This window comes from Nyctereutes procyonoides, unplaced genomic scaffold (assembly GCF_905146905.1).
Source record: "Nyctereutes procyonoides isolate TBG_1078 unplaced genomic scaffold, NYPRO_anot_genome, whole genome shotgun sequence".
NCBI classification, from domain to species: domain Eukaryota; kingdom Metazoa; phylum Chordata; class Mammalia; order Carnivora; family Canidae; genus Nyctereutes; species Nyctereutes procyonoides.
Genome location: NW_026574913.1, coordinates 19,405 through 25,263, shown reverse-complemented (window position 1 = coordinate 25,263; position 5,859 = coordinate 19,405).

The following is a 5,859-nucleotide window of genomic DNA, read 5'->3' as shown; positions in this document are numbered from 1 at the left end:
GGCTTTTAAGATGTCGAGGAAAGTTCCCTCTATCCCTACACTCTGAAGAGTTTTGATCAGGAATGGATGCTGTATTTTGTCAAATGCTTTCTCTGCATCTAATGAGAGGATCATATGGTTCTTGGTTTTTCTCTTGCTGATATGATGAATCACATTGATTGTTTTACGAGTGTTGAACCAGCCTTGTGTCCCGGGGATAAATCCTACTTGGTCATGGTGAATAATTTTCTTAATGTGTTGTTGGATCCTATTGGCTAGTATCTTGTTGAGAATTTTTGCATCCATGTTCATCAGGGATATTGGTCTGTAATTCTCCTTTTTGGTGGGGTCTTTGTCTGGTTTTGGAATTAAGGTGATGCTGGCCTCATAGAATGAATTTGGAAGTACTCCATCTCTTTCTATCTTTCCAAACAGCTTTAGTAGAATAGGTATGATTTCTTCTTTAAACGTTTGATAGAATTCCCCTGGGAAGCCATCTGGCCCTGGACTCTTGTGTCTTGGGAGGTTTTTGATGACTTCTTCAATTTCCTCCCTGGTTATTGGCCTGTTCAGGTTTTCTATTTCTTCCTGCTCCAGTTTTGGTAGTTTGTGGCTTTCCAGGAATGCGTCCATTTCTTCTAGATTGCCTAATTTATTGGCGTAGAGCTGTTCATAATATGTTTTTAAAATCGTTTGTATTTCCTTGGTGTTGGTAGTGATCTCTCCTTTCTCATTCATGATTTTATTAATTTGAGTCTTCTCTCTCTTCTTTTTAATAAGGTTGGCTAATGGTTTATCTATCTTATTAATTCTTTCAAAGAACCAACTCCTGGTTCTATTGATCTGTTCCACAGTTCTTCTGGTCTCAATTTCGTTGAGTTCTGCTCGAATTTTAATTAACTCTCTTCTTCTGCTGGGCGTCGGGTCGATTTGCTGCTTCTTCTCTAGCTCCTTTATGTGTAAGGTTAGCTTTTGTATTTGAGTTCTTTCCAGTTTTTGAATGGATGCTTGTATTGCGATGTATTTCCCCCTCAGGACTGCTTTTGCTGCATCCCAAAGATTTTGAACAGTTGTATCTTCATTCTCATTAGTTTCCATGAATCTTTTTAATTCTTCCTTAATTTCCTGGTTGACCCTTTTATCTTTTAGCAGGATGGTCCTTAACCTCCACGTGTTTGAGGTCCTTCCAAACTTCTTCTTGTGATTGAGTTCTAATTTCAAGGCGTTATGGTCTGAGAATATGCAGGGGACGATCCCAATCTTTTGGTATCGGTTCAGACCCGATTTGTGACCCAGTATGTGGTCTATTCTGGAGAAAGTTCCATGTGCACTTGAGAAGAATGTGTATTCAGTTGAGTTTGGATGTAAAGTTCTGTAGATATCTGTGAAATCTATCTGGTCCAGTGTATCATTTAAAGCTCTCGTTTCTTTGGAGATGTTGTGCTTAGAAGACCTATCGAGGGTAGAAAGAGCTAGATTGAAGTCACCAAGTATAAGTGTATTATTATCTAAGTATTTCTTCACTTTGGTTAATAATTCGTTTAAGTATTTGGCAGCTCCCACATTCGGGGCATATATATTGAGGATTGTTAAGTCCTCTTGTTGGATAGATCCTTTAAGTATGATATAGTGTCCCTCTTCGTCTCTCACTACTGTCTTCGGGTAATTTTAGTTTATCTGATATAAGGATGGCTACCCCTGCTTTCTTTTGAGAACCATTTGAATGGTAAATGGTTCTCCAACCTTTTATTTTCAGGTTGTAGGTGTCCTTCTGTCTAAAATGAGTCTCTTGTAGACAGCAAATAGATGGGTCCTGCTTTTTTATCCAGTCTGAAACCCTGCGCCTTTTGATGGGGTCATTAAGCCCGTTCACGTTCAGAGTTACTATTGACAGATATGAGTTTAGTGTCATCATGATATCTATTTAGTCCTTGTTTTTGTGGATTGTTCCACTGAACTTCTTCTTAAAGGGGAATTTAAGAGTCCCCCTTAAAATTTCTTGCAGAGCTGGTTTGGAGGTCACATATTCTTTCAGTTCCTGCCTGTCTTGGAAGCTCTTTATCTCTCCTTCCATTTTGAATGAGAGCCTTGCTGGATAAAGTATTCTTGGTTGCATGTTCTTCTCATTTAGGACCCTGAATATATCCTGCCAGCCCTTTCTGGCCTGCCACGTCTCTGTGGAGAGGTCTGCTGTTACCCTAATATTCCTCCCCATGAAAGTCAGGGACTTCTTGTCTCTTGCTGCTTTAAGGATCTTCTCTTTATCTTTGGAATTTGCAAGCTTCACTATTAGATGTCGAGGTGTTGAACGGTTTTTATTGATTTTAGGGGGGGATTCTCTCTATTTCCTGGATCTGAATGCCTGTTTCCCTTCCCAGATTGGGAAAGTTTTCAGCTAGGATTTGTTCAAATACATATTCTGGCCCTCTGGCCCTTTCGGCGCCCTCGGGAACCCCAATTAAACGTAGGTTTTTCTTCCTTAGGCTGTCATTTATTTCCCTTAATCTGTCTTCATGGTCTTTTAATTGTTTGTCTCTTTTTTCCTCAGTTTCCCTCTTTGCCATCAACTTGTCTTCTATGTCACTCACTCGTTCTTCCACCTCGTTAACCCTCGTCGTTAGGACTTCTAGTTTGGATTGCATCTCATTCAATTGATTTTTAATTTCTGCCTGATTGGATCTAAATCCTGCAGTCATGAAGTCTCGTGAGTCCTTAATGCTTTTTTCTAGAGCCACCAGTAGCTGTATAATAGTGCTTCTGAATTGGCTTTCTGACATTGAATTGTAATCCAGATTTTGTAACTCTGTGGGAGAGAGGACTGTTTCTGATTCTTTCTTTTGAGGTGAGGTTTTCCTTCTAGTCATTTTGCTCAGTGCAGAGTGGCCAAAAACAAGTTGTATTGGGAAAAGGAGAGAAAGAGAGAGAAGGAAAGAAAAGAGAAAAAGAAAAAAGAAAAAGAAGAAAAAAGGAAAAAGAGAAGAAAAAGAGAAAGAAGAAAGAAAGGTGAAAAAAAGAGGGGTGGGGGAAGCAATCAGAAATCAAAAAGAAAAGAAAAAAGAAAAAAAAAAAAATAAAACACGGGGGAGTATCTTCTGATTCTGTAGACTTTAAGTCCCTTGACTTCCCCTGGAACTGGTCCGTCCAGCTGGTCTTCTGGGGGAGGGGCCTGCTGTGCTGATTTTCAGGTGTTAGCACTTGGGGGAGCTGCTCTGCCCCTGCCTGCTGCAGGGCTCAGCGGGGGTTGTTTACCCCGTGAGGCCCCAGGAGGAACAGTCCCAGTGGTTAGGGCAGCTCTGGAAGCCTGGAGTCAGCCCCCGCAGGAACTAAGGGGCTCTCTGTCCGTCTGCAGGGCCTGGAGGCTCCGGGGCGGGGCCGCTGATCTGCTCAGCTCGGGGCAGGAGCGTCCTTGCTGTCCTGGGCCCTCCCGGCCTCTGCCTGTCCCGGGGGAGGCCGGATCCTGGGCTGTGTCCCGGCGCCCTGTGCTCCGGGGCCTGCGCTGTGGGATTCGCGCTCCCGGCCCGCAGCCCCCTCCAGGAGCCGCCCCCGAGCCCCTCGAGCTGCCCAGGCCGCGCAGCCCCTCCGCGGAGCCCCTCTCGAGCCTCCGCGGAGCCGCCTCTCGAGCCCCGCCAAGCCTCCAGCCTCCGGTGCGCGCTGCAGCCCTTAGGGAGCTCGGCGCACTCTCCCGGGGCGCAGGTGTCTGTTAGTGTCCCCAGGAGCCCGAGGGCATCCCCGCCCTCCTGGGTCCTGCTCTAACTCCCTGCGGGCCCCTTTCCGCCCGGGAAGGTTGGTGCAGCTCCTGCTCCTCCGGGACGGGGCTCTCCTGTCCTGGGGACACTCGCCCCGGCCTCAGCCCGGCTCCTCGCGGGGCCCCTCCCCCTCGGAGGCCTTTAGTTTCTTTATCTCTTTTTCCCCGTCTTCCTACCTTGATAGAAGCGCGAACTCTTCTCACTGTAGCGTTCCAGCTGGTCTCTCTTTAAATCTCAGGCCGAATTCGTAGATTTTCAGGATGATTTGAAGGTTATCTAGGTAATTTGGTGGGGACAGGTGCTTTGGGGACCCTGCTCTTCCGCCATCTGGCCCCTCCCCCCACGTCGGTCTCCTGCTGGGTCGTCTGCTTGGGGCTGCAGTGCAAGGAGCTGGGAGGGCGGGGCGCCCCCACCGAGGGCACCGCAGACTTTCCTGCGGGCGGTGTCCTAAATGCAGAGCCTTTCAGGAGCGGGTGCGCCCCCGAGGGAGCTCCAGGGGCCAAAACCTGATTGGAGCTGATGGCGACAAAGGGCCACGGGCGTCGCTAAGTGCCCTTGCAGGGACTTTGTTCTGCCTACGTTGTGGGTGGTCGGTTGCCAGGCAGTGCCCGCGGGGGACTAGCACCAGGACCGGGAGCAGCCCTCCAGCCCCTGGAGGATGTCTACCAGCCCCGTGGACCCTGGTCCCTAGTTCTCAGTCTGGGCTGGGACCATAGGATCATTTGGAGGATTCCCGTTTGGGTGGACAGTGAGGGTGAGGTGGTCTGTACCAGTTCAAGGCCCTTGGTCCCTGCCTCCAAGGCCACGACCCTCAGCCATCCTGCCAGCTCCCACCTGGACACCTTCTCCTCCAGGCTCATTCCCAGCGTGGTGGCTATGGTTTGCACAGATGCCAGGGCCCCTGGAGAGCTCAGGGATAGAGATGGCTCAGGCCACCCGTGGGCGGGACAGCTTCCAGGGCTGACGTGTGGCCTTGAGACCCAGTGTGAGTGCAACCCCGGTCGTACCTCCGCGACATGGGTGTAGACGTGCCATGGCCGAGGGTCCAGGGACCTCTCCTCAACACACTGAGAGAGCAAGGGGGCCATGCTTCCCCGGGGTTTCCCTAGACCTGGTGAAAGCCCCATCTGTCCTGAGGCCACCCTCGCCAGACACCATGGATTCCGACGTCGCAACCCATTCTGTTCTGGGAAGGAGCTGGACCAACCCACTGTGTCTATGGAAACAAACTATGGGCGGAGGGTGTCTAGCATCGGCTCTACCTAGGGACAGATCCACATAATCCCTCCCATGGAGCCAGATGCACACAGAAAGGGACATCTCGAGTGCCTGTGCAGCCCCGTCGCTTGGCTGTCCGCCTGGGTTCAGGTCATGATCCCAGGGTCCAGGATGGAGCCTCAAGTGGGGCTCCCTGCTCAGTGGGGTCCTGCTTCTCTCCTGCCAGTGCACGAGCTCTCTCGCTCGCTCTCTCTCACCATGCACCCCCATAAATCTCTAAAGCATTTCACAGAAAAGGAAATGCAGATACAGATAATGGTGGACACGCATGTGTGCACAGAGGTGACTAGGGGAGGCAGAGAGGTTGGGGTATAAGGGCCCCCTCTCAGAACTCCGCTTCCTCGCAAACGCTGAAACCTACGTGTTGGATCCAGAGGCCTCAGATGAGGATGTCAGCCCTCATCTCCAAGGCGTGTGGGACATGTCAGAGGCATAGTAAACCCGAAGGGACCGACCGCCCCCACTCCCCTATTCTTCCAAATTTTCCACCGACATTCCTTTCCTGAGGTTCAATGACCAGACAGTAAGTTGCAAAGGAAGCTCCCGTGACAGTGTGACCTCTGTGTGTGTCTACCTGTGAGAGAAAATGAGGTAGAGGGGTCAGGAGACAGAGATAGACAGACAGAGAGACAGAGAGACAGAGTGAGAGACAGAGAGATAGAGGAGAGAAAGAGAGAGAGGTTTAGAGAAAGAGAGGGAGACAAGGATAGAGGGAGGAGGCGACCATGAGGGAGGAGTGGGGAGATTCACTGCCCGCCCAAGAGGATCGGGGTTAGGGGTGAATTAGGCCTCAGCTGACACCATCATGGCCAGATCGCGTGCGTGGAGCGTGTGTCCCTGGGCGTCCCCGTCGACC